Here is a 16,932-nt window from a genome sequence, read left to right as displayed (position 1 = left end):
TAAACTGTCTGTTGTAGGATTACACACAGAACTGTTTAAGGGTTCTACATTTTGGAAAAGTGTACTGTTCCACACTGTCCTGTTGATCGACTGAATTCTTTACAATTCAATCCTGACAGAAACAAAGTCCATACATACATACAGTCCTGCGCAAAAGACTTTATAAGGAAATGAGCTGTAGGTTTTACTGAGCATCTTACAGAACCAGCCACAGTTTGTTTGTTTCGTTAGGATCCCCATTAGCTGCAGCAAAACTGCAGCTATTCTTCCTGGGGTCCGACACATAGTATACAGTACATTACAACAGAAAATTAAAAACAGACCAATAAAGGTACCAATAGAAAAATAAAAATAAAACTAACAAAATTATACCACAAAATATACTTTTGATTACTGATAATACATTCAATACAATGCATATCCAGACATTCTACAACTAGCATCAAAATATTCTCTATTACTTACTAGTTGTCATTCCTTGCTGTATGATTTTATTCTATATTTTTAGTGTTCTATATTTAATAATTCAATTAATAATTCAAATGAGTTTTATATGTATCCATTTAAGAGATGCTTCTTCACTAACAATTTGAAATCTTTTTTCTTAATAGTTTGCTCAAAGTATTTGGGGAGTAAGTTCCATGCATACATGGCTCTGTACATCACTGTTCTTTTACTGTAGTTTGTTTTTATTTTTGGCAGTGAAAAGTTTCCTCTTGCCGCATGTCTCGTAGCGTAGTTATGATTGTCTGAACTATAATATAGTTTCCTGTGTAGAACTTGCGGGATTTTGGATGTGGATACATTTCTTACAAATATTAATAACGAGTACAATAGTCTGTCTCTCACCATTAACCAGCTGAGATTTTTATGCACTTTAAATACATTTGTTCTGAAATCACAACCAAGGACGATGCGTGCTGCTCTGTTTTGCACTTTTTGAAGTTTATTAACCATGTCTGCTGTGGCGTTTGTCCAGACCACTGGACAGTAGTCAAGATTTGACAAAATTAAAGCTTCTATTACCCGTTTAGTTGATTTTGGAGACAGACATGCCTTGTACCTTCTAATAACAGAAATACCACTTCCCATTTTATTAACAATTTTATTTATATGTGTTTTCCAAGAAAGTTTGTCATCTGTGACTACTCCCAGCAGCTTGGTCTCCTGCACTTGGTTGATACACACCACTAATTTTCAGATTTAACTGAGGATTTCTACTAATTTTGTGGTGTGAACCAATTACCATACAGCTGGTTTTGGATACATTCAAAACAAGTTTGTTGTTGTTTACCCAGTTCACAACCGCTTTTAACTCTTCTTTCAAAACTGTGTTTAGTTCACCTGTAGTGAGTGCAGAGGCATCAGCATACATTCCTATGTTTGTATTTTTCATTATTATTATTATTATTATTATATACAAACTTTTTCACCTGTAATCATGATTGCCACGTGACCAATAGGACCACATTGGAAATAAGCAATTTTTGCTTTCATGTGTTATCCTGGTTTTTAATTGTCATATTTACATGTATAGTGGGGGCGGCACGGTGGTGTAGTGGTTAGCGCTGTCTCCTCACAGCAAGAAGGTCCGGGTTCGAGCCCCGTGGCCGGTGAGGGCCTTTCTGTGCAGAGTTTGCATGTTCTCCCCGTGTCCGCGTGGGTTTCCTCCGGGTGCTCCGGTTTCCCCCACAGTCCAAAGACATGCAGGTTAGGTTAACTGGTGACTCTAAATTGAGCGTAGGTGTGAATGTGAGTGTGAATGGTTGTCTGTGTCTATGTGTCAGCCCTGTGATGACCTGGCGACTTGTCCAGGGTGTACCCCGCCTTTCGCCCGTAGTCAGCTGGGATAGGCTCCAGCTCGCCTGCGACCCTGTAGAAGGATAAAGCGGCTACAGATAATGAGATGAGATGAGACATGTATAGTGTTTGTATGATTACTATTTACTGAATAAACAAATCAAATCAAACAAGTGTTAAATCATTAGTGAAAATGGTGTACAATAAGGGTCCCAAACAACTCCCCTGGGGTACTTTTTTTCGTTTCCGTTTCCGGTTGAGAGTACATCGTGCGCGTTCTGGCTGCCGCTTCTCACCGGAGCTCTTATTTTATTTCTTTTTCTATTTTTTTTTCTTTCCTGTGTGTTTGTGTAGTTTGCTGTTTGTTTGAGTGTTTTGTCCGCCGGTTGTGGTGTAGCTCCGGACCCAGTTTGGGGCGTCGGTTCCCTCCAGTCCTTGGTTCGCTGTGGGTGATGCCTGTGCTCCCAGCTGTGGACTGCAGTGAGCTCGTTGCTCAATTTACATCGTGGTTGTCCAGCGCTCTGCGCTTTAACGCTTGGCATGATGTTCCGAGCGATGTTGCTCGGTGGCGTCGCGGCGGCTGTGCAGGCGGTTTGGGACACACCAGCACTCTGCGTGGCGGAGCTTCTCTGCTCGCTGTGTGGATCCACGGCGTGGTGTTTGAGCGATGTTGCTGACGGCGTCACGGCGGCGGTGCTGGAGATGTGGGACTTGTTTTCGTGTGCCTTTTGGTGGGACTGTGGCTGCTACACAACGGGAATTACATCCTGACCCCTGCTTGGTGGACTTTTTACTTTTTATTATATTTTTATTTATTTTTTCTTTCCTTGTCTATAATTGTAAAGCGTCCTTGGGTTTTTTGAAAGGCGCTATATAAATGTAACATTATTATTATTATTTACTCCACATGACACAGCCCTCTCATCAGAACCACAACCATTAAAGAAAACTGTTTGTGTCCTATCAGTTAAATAACTCCTTAAAAAAGGATAAAGAGGACATCTCAAACCCATAACATTCTAGTTTTTCCAACAATAAGTTGTGGTCAATTAGGTCAAATGCTGCAGAGAAATCCAGCATAACAGTACCAACTAGTTTCTTTTTACCCAATTTCCCTTAGCCAGTCATCTGTCATTTGAATTAGAGCTGATGTTGTGGAGTGACCCTTACGATATGCATGTTGAAAATCTGTTATTAAATTATTCGAGGACAGGTAGTTTGTAATTTGCTCAAATATTACACTAACAGTTCCTGATGTGGGTGGAGCACAGAAGCACGGCAGGCGAGAGTTGATGTTCGCATACACATTATTTTGGCTTTTCAGCTTCATTCATTCATTCATTCATTCATTCATTCAGTCAGTCAGTCAGTCACACACATGCTTGGAGTCGGGGAGCTCCTCTTCTTCTTCTTCTTCTTCTTTCGGTTTTAATGGCGGTTGGCAACCAACTAGAAAGGTGCATTACTGCCACCAACTGGGCTGGAGTGTGGAACAGGTAGACATTGGAGGCACGCTATATGTAAAACAAGCAAAAAAAAAAAAGGAAGAAAATAAAACTATATTCTCTGGGCTAGCCCAGTTTCTTTCAAAAACCTGAGAATAAAGTGGTAAATATGGCTAAATGTTTTACCTAACAGTCCTGGTAGGGTAAAATTACTGTGCTTAGCTGTTCTCAGGGATTGAAAGAGCTGGTCCCTTTTTCCCTCATACTGTTTGCAGTGTAGCAGGATATGTTCCACTGTTTCTGACTGGCCACAGTAATCACAACCTCCTGTTTGATGTCTGCCGATCACCTTCAGTGAGTAATTCAGACCTGTATGACCTATTCTTAGACGTGTAATGATGGATTAATCTCTTCTATTCCTTCCCTCTATTCTTCCTGTGCCAACCCCTTTTTGTATGCCGTATAGGTGTCTTCCTTTTTCATTACCATCCCAATACTCCTGCCAGGTAGACTTACAATACTTCTTGTCTGTGAAGATTCTCAGTCATCCAGGTCACAGTAACTGTGGGTGGTAAAAGAGAGCAACTGGACTTGCTTGAAGATTCTTGAAGACGTTTCACCTCTCATCCGAAAGGCTTCTTCAGTTCTGTCTGACTGATAGGGAGTATCAGGTATTTATCCTCTCATGGATGAAAAGCTCATCTAAGGTGTGGTTGAGTCATCCTGTTGGTGTGGGTCACTGGGGGCTGGATGTGAACGGCCTCAAGAGTCGTTAGGGTGATCAATGGATTGCCCGTTAAGGTGATCAATGGAATGCTGATTCTCTCTGTCCTCCTGTGAGTCACTGAGGCCAAGTTTACATTAGACCGTATCTGTCTCGTTTTCTTCGCGGATGCACTGTCCGTTTACATTAAAACACCTGGAAACGCCGGGAAACGGGAATTCGCCAGGGTCCACGTATTCAATTCAGATCGTGTCTAGTCCGGTGCTGTGTAAACATTGAGAATACGCGGATACGCTGTGCTGAGCTCTAGCTGGCGTCGTCATTGGACAACGTCACTGTGACATCCACCTTCCTGATTCTCTGGCGTTGGTCATGTGACGCGACTGCTGAAAAACGGCGCGGACTTCCGCCTTGTATCACCTTTCATTAAAGAGTATAAAAGTATGAAAATACTGCAAATACTGATGCAAATACTGCCCATTGTGTAGTTATGATTGTCTTTAGGCTTACCATCCTTCCACTTGCAAGTGGTAAGTGACGCGCATGCCCGATATGCACTAGGATCACACACACAGCGGCTCAGTCCCGAATCACAGCTCGTGCACTTCACTCGCGCGCTCTGTGAGCTGCGCAGGGCCGGAGTGCGCACCCTCCAGAGGGCACTCGCTGTTCAGGGCGGAGTGATTTGGAGCGCAGGATGCCTGCGGAGCTTAGCGTATCCATGTATTGGCGTTGCTGTGTGCACACGAATCGTGTATTGGCATTGCTGTGTGCACGCTAATCGTTTTAAAAATGTTAATCTGATGATCCGCTGATACGGTCTAATGTAAACCCCACCTGAGGCTACATCCACACGACAACGGCAATGAGATGTTATTTAAAAATATATCGCGTCCAAATGGGCAACGGATCAGTAAAATATCAGGTCCATATGGCAACGCAACGCTTGCTGAAAACGATGCAATACACATGCCACACCTCTAGGGGCGCTGTAAGACGGTCCCTTCGGAGACACCAGAACAATAGAAGAAGTAAGAACGCATGCGCATAAACTATTATGCACGAGACTTCATATTAGCCACAAAGTCAGGAAAATCTGTTCGTAAAATTACATTATAATGACCAAATACAATGAAAAGTATTTTTCCAGTCTCACCTGTGAAAGGTAATCCCATGTGATCTCGTTTGGATGGTAAACCTGTTGGTACAGTTAAACGCAGCACATGAATGAGGCATCTTTATTCTCCGCTTTGACCTATCCAATATGGCGGCGAGGATGACGTATGATTCTACGCGGAAGGCGGCGTCTTTAATGGTCCGGAATAAATTGAATGCTACACGTTGATGGATTAATTTGTTGTTCTACGCCCTTTTTGAGGAATGTATTGTAGGACTTAAACCAACATCTGAAGAGGTGAGATCGCTCCTTTTTTTCCCTATTTTTGCTGGCGGGATTGACTCTGCCCTAAGGGCTATTTTCTCTCTCTCTCTCTCTCTCTCTCTCTCTCTCTCTCTCACTTTGCACCATTACACAATAAATATTCACAGTGAAAATATTTTGTAAGCGTGTTTCTTGAACCAAGTTATAGGATTTGTTGACAACTCGTATAGAGTTCGTTACACTTCTACCCGGCATGAAGCACTCACAGTCATGTGGTTGTGACATCATTGTAAACAAATCCGTTCTACTCATCCAGATGACTTCGCAACGGCAATGTTGCCAGATCTTTCCACTCTGGAACCCGTTCTCAAAAAGACTGCGTTTTGGGCACCCAAAACGCCGGTGCCGTGTGGACGCCAGGCCTAAACGATAAGCAATTGTATCGGAGTCACCTGAATCCGTTGCCGTGTGGACAGGGCCTGAGGCTACATCCACACGACAACGGCAACGAGATGTTATTAAAAAAATATTGCGTCCACATGGGCAACGGATCAGTAAAATATCAGGTCCATATGGCAACGCAACGCTTGCTGAAAACGATGCAATACACATGCCACACCTCTAGGGGCGCTGTAAGACGGTCCCTTTGGAGACACCAGAACAATAGAAGAAGTAAGGACGCATGCGCATAAACTATTATGCGCGAGACTTCATATTAGCCACAAAGTCAGAAAAATCTGTTCGTAAAATTACATTATAATGACCAAATACAATGAAAAGTATTTTTCCAGTCTCACCTGTGAAAGGTAATCCCATGTGATCTCGTTTGGACGGCAAACCTGTTGGTACAGTTAAACACAGCACATGAATGAGGCATCTTTATTCTCCGCTTTGACCCATCCAATATGGCGGCGAGGATGATGTATGATTCTACACGGAAGGCGGCATCTTTAATGGTCCGGAATAAATTGAATGCTACACGTTGATGGATTAATTTGTTCTTCTACGGCCTTTTTGAGGAATGTATTGTAGGACTTAAACCAACATCTGAAGAGGTGAGATCGCTCCTTTTTTTCCCTATTTTTGCTGGCGGGATTGACTCTCTCTCTCTCTCTCTCTCTCTCACACACACACTCACTTTGCACCATTACACAATAAATATTCACAGTGAAAATATTTTGTAAGCGCGTTTCATGAACCAAGTTATAGGATTTGTTGACAACTCGCATCGAGTTCGTTACACTTCTACCCGGCGTGAAGCACTCACAGTCATGTGGTTGTGACGTCATCGTAAACAAATCCGTTCTACTCATCCAGACGACTTCGCAACGGCACCGTTGCCAGATCTTTCCACTCTGGAACCCGTTCTCAAAAGATTTCGTTTTGGGCCACCCAAAACGCCGGTGCCGTGTGGACGCCAGGCCGAAACGATAAACAATTTTATCAGATTCACCTGAATCCGTTGCCGTGTGGACAGGACCTGAAAACAGCTGGGTTTTGGTGTGCATTCAGTTGTCTGGGAAGTGTGCCAAGGACTGCATTGTAGGTGGCTGATAAATGATGTCTTAGACCCCCACCTCTGTTCAGTGATGGCTGTTCCAGGTTGACAAAAATGGCTTCTTTAACTCCTCCTCCTGACAATCCAACATTATCCCCACTAGCCTACGCCTGCATTCAATGGTCAAAGGACACAGAGCTGAAATAATCCTCCAGAAAGCCCAGAAGCAGCTTCTCAACGAGAGAGTGAGACAAGTACATTTCACCATTGATGCTCTCCAGAACAAGACTGAACTGATGTTTGAAGAGTTGACAGTACTTCTTCCCAGTGAAGTTTTGGAACGAGTCTCTGATTTCGCTGAGAAGGCACAGATTTCACAACATACCAAAGGCAAGGAATGACAGATGCGCAAATTTCAAACATTGCTGTCTAAAACCACCTCCTCCAGTAAGACAGAAGTGCTGACTTGGAAGAAGAAATCTGACCAGGCTACACAACCGGACATAGAAGAGAAATGGGTGAAGAACTTATCTGACAGGGTACTCACCCAACCAGAGAAAGATGTTTTATCCAAAGGACTTAACTTTGCAGTTTCACCAGAGCAGATACCAGTGGTAGATCTCATCACAGCCACAGAGTCAGCCATCAGAAACAACAATCTGACCAACACAGAGGCAGAACAACTTAGACTGAAGATATCAGCTGCTCCGTCCAGTGCAAAAGCACCCCCCTCCAACCTCACCAGCCAAGAAAGGAGGGCTCTTACATTGCTTCAAAGAGACCGGAACATCACCATCCTTCCTGCTGACAAAGGGAGATGCACAGTGGTGCTAAACACAGCAGACTACCACTCCAGGATGACCAGTCTCCTCAGCGACACAACCACCTATGAAACCTTGAGGCGAGACCCCACCAGTTGTTACAAAAAGAAAGTTGTTGGCTGCCTACAACAACTAGAAAAGGACCAAGCCATCAACCGATCTCTGTACTACAGACTGTACCCTGGGGAAGCCGTTCCTTTCATATATGGACTCCCCAAGATTCACAAGGAAGGAGCTCCACTCAGACCTATAATCAGCAGTATAAACTGTCACCTATAACATTGCCAAACACCTAGCCACCATCCTGGCTCCTCTTGTTGGGAATACACCACATCACGTCAAAAACTCCCAAGATTTTGCTACTAAAGTTGCAGATCTCAAACTAGACTTAGATGAAACCATGGTTTCCTACAATGTCACTTCTCTTTTCACCTGCATTCCCACCACAAAAGCAGTCGAATCTGTTAGAAAATGACTCCTTCAAGACAGCACCTTACTGGATAGAACGAACCTCACCACAGACCAGATTTGCACCCTGCTTGACCTCTGCCTGACTACCACTTATTTCCAGTTTAATGAAAGTTTCTACAGACAGAAGCATGGATGCACCATGGGCTCACCGGTGTCCCCTATTGTGGCCAATCTTTACATGGAGGAAGTGGAACATAAAGCTTTGACCACTTTTTCAGGAGTTGCTCCCAGCCACTGGCTCAGATATGTGGATGACACCTGGGTTAAAATCAAAACCCATGAAGTGGAAGCCTTCTCTAAGCACATCAATGCAGTGGATATCAACATCAATTTCCCTCGGGAGGACATCAGTGGGAATAATCTAGCCTTCTTGGATTGTGATGTACACATTAGACAAGACAGAAGCCTTAGCATCGAGGTCTAACGGAAACCCCCACACACAGACCAGTACCTACGCTTCGACTCTCACCACCCACTGGAACACAAATTGAGGGTCATTAGGACCTTGCAGCACAGGGCTCAGAACATCCCTACAATGGTAGAGGGAAAAGAGAAGGAGCAGAATCACATCAAGAAAGCACTTCAGAACTGCAGGTATCCCAACTGGTCTTTCTTCAAGAGCAGAAAAAGGAACATAATGGACAAGGAGGATAACAGGATCAAATGCAAGAACATTGTCATTCCCTACATTTCTGGTCTATCTGAGAAACTCAGGAGGATCTTCTACAAACACAACATTCCGGTACATTTCAGACCCAGTAACACCCTGAAGCAGAAACTGGTCCACCCTAAGGACAGAATAGCCAGAAACAAACAGGACAACGTAGTGTATGCCATTCAGTGAAGTGAGGTATGCATGGACTCGTATATTGGGGAAACAAAACAACCGCTTCACAGGCGCATGGCTCAACACAGGAGAGCCAGTTCCTCAGGCCAGGACTCTGCTGTCTATCTTCATCTTAACAACAAAGGACACTCATTTCAGGATTGCAACGTACGCATTTTAGCCAGAGAGGATCGTTGGTATGAGCGGGGAGTAAATAAGCCATTTTTGTCAACCTGGAAGGGCCATCACTGAACAGAGGTGGGGGTCTAAGACATCATTTATCAGCCACCTACAATGCAGTCCTTGGCACACTTCCCAGACAAATGAATGCACACCAAATCCCAGCTGTTTTCAGTGACTGACAGGAGGACAGAGAGAATCAGCATTCCATTGATCACCTTAACGGGCAATCCATTGATCACCCTAACGACTCTCGAGGCCGTTCACATCCAGCCCCCAGTGACCCACACCAACAGGATGACTCAATGACACCTTAGATGAGCTTTTCATCCATGAGAGGATAAATACCTGATTGTGGCAGTGGGGGCGTGGTCAAGCATCGGTCTGTGACCGGAGGGCGGAGTCAGGGAAGGTAAGTGGCAGAATCACTACACCTGAGGTGAATTAACCTGTTTGTGTGTCTTCCCAGGAGCCGCGCCCTATTTAAGGAAGAGAGCGAGAGCAGAGCGGGCTCTCCCGACCAGAACACGTGTGTGTGTGTGGCATGTGTGTATATGCATGAGTAAATGTGTAGAAGCTGAAAAGCTGACAATAAAAGAGTTGTTGAGAACTCAGTACTGGCCTGCCGTGCTTCTGTGCTCCACCCACATAGAACGCTTGCTACACTGATACTCCCTATTAGTCAGACAGAACTGAAGAAGCCTTTCGGATGAGAGGTAAAACGTCTTCAAGAATCTTCAAGCAAGTCCAGTTGCTCTCTTTTACCACCCACAGTTACAATACTTCTTGATGTAAACCTTTGCCTTGACCTTACTTATTGGGATCTGTATGTCAATGTCTTTATGTTGTAAGGTTTGCTTTGCTAGTTTGTCCACCTGCTCATTCCCTTCCACACCAACATGGGCAGGTACCCACAGAAAAAGGACAGACATGCCCATTAATTCTAGCTTATACAGTAAAATATATATTTTGTTAATGATGTCACTTCTGAAAGATTTACTTGACTGAATACTTTGGAGTGCTCAATAGCTATCTGAGATTATTACAGGGTTAAGAAGACTATTTCCTTTAAGCCATTCTAGTGCCAACAGGATTGCAACCAGCTCAGTGGTATATACCAGGGGCGATTTCTCAGAGACAACAAGGGAAGCCGAACTTCCCCTAAAATTCTCTCCCCAAACTGCGGCGTCTACGACGTTGAATTCTCATTAAAACAATAACTTGCATAACATAATATATGCCCAAGATTGTATTTACATTCATAACTATCCCTATGTCATCCTGTAACTTATTTGAGTGATGTCTGACGAACTTGCAGTTAGCTACGAAAATCAACTTTGCTGCCAGGCTGTAGCCTTTCTTATTTCAATGGGCTCTATGGACCGGCAGCCGGGTATCCGTTGCAGTCTACGAGACGGCTCTGAACAGCCAATTTCGGCTAGTTGTTATTAGTTAAAATTAACAAAATCGTCACTTCCGGGGAAGCCGGGTATCTCTGGAGGTAAAGGGGACATGGGCGGCATATGGGCGGTCCAAGAAGCCGGGCTGATAAAGGATTATTGGAGGTGGTGTTTGAAAGACATGAGGAGGGGGCGGTCGCTGTACTTCAGTGTCGGCGAGGAACACGGATGTCGAGAAAGTGTAGTCGTGTGCCAAAGTGCTGTCCGAATTTCTTTTCATATAAACGTTTCTTCTCATTGATGTCTCTGTACATTACTCTGTAAATAAATGTAAATATTACTCATTGTGCTCCGTTAACTTTCATCCATTCTATCAGTTTGATCATTCGTGAATTCACTCGTTTATTTAATTTGTAGTTCAATCAACGTGGTTGTAGGCTAGCTTGAGCCTTATTGGGATCTGCAGTGCTAGCTGCTAACAGCTGGTATCTATCTGCTATAATGGCAAAGTACGGCCAGTCATTTTGCCCCGCCCCCGCCTCGCGCTCCATCCGGTGCAGTAGTGATGTCCCGTTGCTCGCGTGGCGCAGCAGAGACCCGCGCGACCTTCAGCCGGTACAGTCGCTGTTCTTTTACCACCTCCGTTATTCTCATCTTTCCGGTGCGTTCTTGATTTTTCCATTGTGTCCTATTTTGCCATATCAAATACCCCAAATGGTATCGTATTATTCATATTTAAGTGAATAATCAATTCAGTCATCATAACTTGGCATTTTTAACCCAAGCAATTAAAAAGAGGAAATTTATTCAATATTTTCAAAAAATTTTACAAAAACATTTGAATTGTAATAAAAAAAAAAATTCCACAGCAGAGGCCAGATAAAGCAAGACGCTATCTTTATTCTTATTAAACATGATAAAAGAAACATTGAGTGTTAGGTAAATGCAAAAAAAAAAAAAATGTAAAATTAGAAAATTTATTTTTTGACCATAATGTCCCAAATGAGAGACCAGTTTCTGAGACGGACCCACATAACAACAAATTGACTCATGACAAATAACAAATAATTGAAAAATTGTATTACGTAGACCTAAAACTGAGCTTCCCCTATTTCAAAGCCCACCAGCCATCACTGGTATATACTGACATGTTGTCACTTATTCTTTTCTTGATACTCAGATCTTTTGATGGTGTACATACTGCTAAGCCAGCACAACCTCTCTTTGGGTCTTTTGAGCCATACGTAAATATAACTGTGTGGCATAAGTAATGCACATGAAAATAATTCTGTATCACATCCTTAATTGACATCTCTTTTGGTTTCTTTTTGATTTCTAGGTGAATGCCAAAATCTACTAATGGTAGGCGAAATAACCATGGCTGAATAGGAGACAAAGGGACAGTAGGGAAGTACTGCAGCTAGTGTAGCCCTATACTTTTTGCTTTGGCATCACCTATCCACCCAAAGCTTCTGAAGCTGGTTTTATTATGTTCCCAGCAATCTTTCAAAATTTCTTTTGTTGGATGTTCATCATTTTGGCCTTTAACATTAACCCAATATGTTCAATCAGTTGCACCCTTCTTAGACTTAATGGCATTTCACCCATTTCCACCTGCAAGGATGGTACTGGGGAGGTCTTAAAGGATCCACTACAAATCCTCAGGGCCTGTGCTTGCAAGACATCTAATATTTTAGTATTTGATTCTGCTGCAGACATATATGCTACACAACCATAATCAAAAACCGACCTCATAAGCACCCAGTATATATTTGTTAAGGATGCCCTGCTTGCTCCCCAGGTTTGCCCTGACAAACAACGCAGAATGTTATGTATCTTTTTACATTTGTTTTTCATTTTGTCCAAATGAACTTTCCATGTCAGTTTCTCAACAAACCATACCCCTAGAAATCTAACTGACTGGACTTGCTCCAGGTGATGACCATATAATTTTAGAGCCAGAGGAGTAGTTCTTTGTTTCCTTGAAAAACAGATTACTTGTGTTTTAGAGATTGATAACCTAAAACCCCATTCATTTGCCCACTTTTCCACTTTAATTATTTCTGCCTGCATTTTCTTTTTAACATATGAGATATTACGGCCTCTAATCCAGAGAGCCCCATCATCTGCATATAAAGACTTCCCTACACTTTGCTCAATGCTTGAAAAAATATAATTGATCATAATATTAAATAATAATGGACTACACACACTACCTTGTGGTGTGCCATTCTCAACTGTATATACCTCAGAGTATTCTGTACCTACCCTTACCTGAATTTTCCTGTTGAATAAAAAGTCCAAAACCCAGTTATATACCTTCCCACTTAATCCTAATGAATCTAATTTGATTAATAGACCCTCTTTCCAAAGCATGTCATACGCTTTCTCTCTATCAAAGAATACAGCTATTATTATCTCTTTATTAGTCTGTGCTTTCCTGATATCTGACTCTAAACACAATACTGAGTCCATTGTGTTACGACCTTTGCGGAACCCACTCTGATATGGAGAAAAAAGACCTTTGCTTTCTAAATAACAGGTTACTCTTTCAGTAACTATTTTTTCCATGATTTTACCTAGTTGTGATGTTAGTGCAATTGGGCGCTAACTACCAGGGTCAGAAGGATCTTTCCCTGGCTTCAGAACAGGCACTATGATTGCATGTTTCCAGGCTTCTGGAAGTTGCCCAGATTCCCAAATTCTATTTAAAAATTTTAACACTATTTCCAGAGTACCAACTGTTATATTTGCAAACATTTTACAGCATACCATGTCTCTCCCTGGGGTGGTCTGTTTAGCAATACTAATTGCCTTCCTCAGCTCAAACATGGTAAAAGGCAAGTTCAAAGGGTCATCTGAACTCTCTTTCTTGTCTAAGACAGTTGGGTGTTTCCTTAAAACTTGACTTCTCATTACTTTAGCCTCTTCAGTGAGATTTCTAGATCTATGCACTCTCCTGAATGTTTGTGCTAAAAGTTCAGTCTTTTCGGAGTTGTTAACTGCTACTACCTCTCCACGATTTAGCACTGGTAACTCATAATTCCTCCTGACACCTCCCATTCTTTTTATCATGCCCCATATATCAGCCAGCTTCACAATCCTACCTATAGTATTGCAATATTCTCTCCAAAAGCTACGTTTCTGTAGCCTAGTAAACTAGACCCACCCGCCTAGTGGGCAAAAATATTTTTGCCTAGCGAATGGGTCTAGCCTCGCACCATATAAGCAAAAACACCCCGGGCATCAAATCATGCCCGCCAATCACAACGCAAGGTTTTTGTTTGGATTCTTTGGGCGGGCTTTTGCAGGAGTGACAACAAAGCTACGCGACGCTGGAGAAAGCACAACAGGAAAGATGGCTACGGCTAGTGAACAGCGCGCGTTTGACTCCGCTTTGGAATCAGTTTTAGAAGAATTAGACTTGGAGTTTTCGTTGAAACATGAGCAGGAAGAGGCTCTCCGCTCATTCCTTTTCAAGAAGGACGTTTTCGCTGTTTTACCGACCGGCTATGGCAAAAGTCTGATCTACCAGCTGGCTCCGCTGGTAGCTAAAAGGATGGGCTAGTTTGTGCAGTACGAAGAATTAATAAACAGCTTTGAAACATTACTTTTTGATTGTTTCTTATTTTCCCGTTATTTTAAATTTAAGGGAAATTATTTCACCAAACACCACTAAATAAAAACTCTCAAAAACAGTTTAAGCAAACCCTTGAAAAACACTTGGAAAAAATAAGAGTGTATGTTACAGTAAGTATGTGGTACAGACTCCAAACTTGTGGTCATTATCTCCAAACTTCTTAATATCTAGAACCTGTTTATTAATTAATACGCATTTTGAAAAATTATTTATTTCAAGGCCTCCCCCACTGCTTTCTGTCGCTCTGACTACGTCACAGTCACTGTTGCACTGATTGGTCAGAGCGTTGGCCTATACGCACAGAGACAGTTTGAAAGACAGCGGTTTGTTCCACCCACACCCTTCAGAAATGTCTACGGATCGAGGCCAGATTAAATATTCACATTTAGTCTGGCTTTCCAGGCTAACGTTTCTGTATTTTAACTGTTTTCCTCACAGCTGCCTGTGCATGTTTATATTCTATCAAGGCATCTTGAGAGTGATGTTTTTTCAGGTATTTAAAAGCCTTATATCTTGCTTTAACTGCTTTACTGCAGTTTCCATTCCACCAAGGTACATTCTTACCTCTCCTGTTTCCTTTAGTTTTAGGTATTGTTTCCTCCGCTGACTTTATTATCTCTTCAACCAGTAGTTCATTGAATTCCTCTACACCAATTCCCTCCATCTCTTGCAGTTTAATACATCTTACTGCACAGACTACTTGAAAACTCTCCCAGTTTGCACTTTCCAGTTTCCACCTGGGTATCCCTTTAGTCTTTTCTTTACACAATTCTGTTCCTACTCTTGTCATTATGGGATAATGGTCACTACCTATAGTAGTTTCCTTTACTACACTCCATGAGCTGGTGCCAGCTATTGAACTGGATAAAAATGTTAAATCAAGCACTGAGTCTGTGTTGTTTATACCATTATATTGTGTGCCTTCACCACTATTAATACAGACCAAACAATTTTGATCAATAAATTCTTCTATTACTTTCCCATTTGAGTCTGTATGGTTACTTCCCCAAAGTGTATTGTGTGAGTTGAAGTCTCCACACCAAACCACATCGCTTTGTACTGTTCCCATAATGTTCTGTAGGATACCTTCATCTAACTTTCCACATGGGTTATAATAGTTTACTATGTCTAAAGTGCCCCTTTTAGTCCATACCTTAATAGCAATTGATTCATGTTCTTTATTGACCAATAGAACTTTGTAACCTATCCCATTTTGAATAAAAGTTATAACTCCTCCCCCTCTTCCATTTTCTCTATCTCTTCTAACTGCTGTATACCCCTTAATAATAAAATCTAACTCTGGCTTTAACCATGTTTCTTGCACGCAAATTATGTTTGGTTTCTCTTTTAATCTATCTATATACCTTTTGAATCCTTGGCCATTTGCAATCAAGCTTCTAGCATTCCATTGTAAAATAATCAATAACATTAGACTAATCATAGCTAGATGTAGCCTGAGAAGATTGACTAACATTATCTGTGCTTAGATTGTCTCTGACTGTTTCCCATAGTAACCCCTTGATTCCTAGGTACGTCTCAGCTGATTTCACAATGATCTTAATTCTTTCAGTGCGACTCTTCATCTGGGCTGAGCAGTTAATGATTTCTGCCATAAAGAGCATAAAATCATTCTTATTAATGACTAGACCTTCGCTTTCCAACCTATGACCCCCATCACAGTTACTTGAGGACCTAGCGTTATTGCCTTCCTTCTGTTTAGGTAACGGTATTGCTCTAGGGACTATCTTCACTGTTTCTGAGTAACTAATACCTTGGGTATCTCTGACTTTCTGAACTTCTTTGGCTCGTTTACTAAACTCGCAGCCCTGATAAGCCGCGCTGTGCTCACCTCCACAGTTACAACACCATTTGTAATCCTTATCACAATCGCCATACTTGTGCTCTTCACCACATTTACGACATCTCAACTTAGCTTTGCATACAGCTGCTGTGTGACCAAATCTTTGGCACTTGCAACAATGGAGTGGTGGTGGGATGTACAATTTAACCTCATAGCACATGTACCCAACAAACACCTTATCCGGCAACTTCTCCTCATCAAATGCGATCATTACAGAGAGGCTGGCACAAAGTTCACCGTTCCTCTTTGTCCTAAGTCATTTAATTTCACTCATTTTTACATTCTTAATACTTTCTTTTAGTGCATCTGTAGTCACATTAGCTGAGATTCCAGTGATTACACCTCTAGTGAGTTTCTTATTAGCTTCAGTGCATTGCACTATCTTACCATTAACCTTCTTTACTTTCAGTGCCCTCTCATATTGTTCTGCGTTTTTACAGAAAATTAGCAGTTGACCACCTCGCAGTACCTTTGCGCTTCTTACCTCTCCCATTTCCTTATTTAGACTTTTCGTAAGATGAATTGGACTCCATTCTCTGAAAGTGGCACCCTCCTGCACCAGTTTAACAAACATTTGATACTGTTCCCCTTCATACCTTCTTATTGAATCAGATCTAGAATCCTCACACTCAGATTTTTTCCTCTTTTTCTTTTTATTCCAATAATAATCCCATTCCTTGCTCTGTTGAGTCCCGGTCCCACCAACCTCAAACTGCTCAGACTCTCCTGCCTCACTTCCTGTGCCGTCACTACCATCCTCCATCTCCTGGCCAGTCACAGCCCAGCTGTTGCCAACCGCAAAGAAAAACCTCAAAGCGATCAGACTTGCAGCGGCACACCGAGCTCCTCTTCTCTGCTCTCCCCCTCCTTTTATGCTCAATCCAT

This window comes from Neoarius graeffei, chromosome 13 (assembly GCF_027579695.1).
Source record: "Neoarius graeffei isolate fNeoGra1 chromosome 13, fNeoGra1.pri, whole genome shotgun sequence".
NCBI classification, from domain to species: Eukaryota; Metazoa; Chordata; class Actinopteri; order Siluriformes; family Ariidae; genus Neoarius; species Neoarius graeffei.
This window is presented reverse-complemented; position numbering follows the sequence as displayed.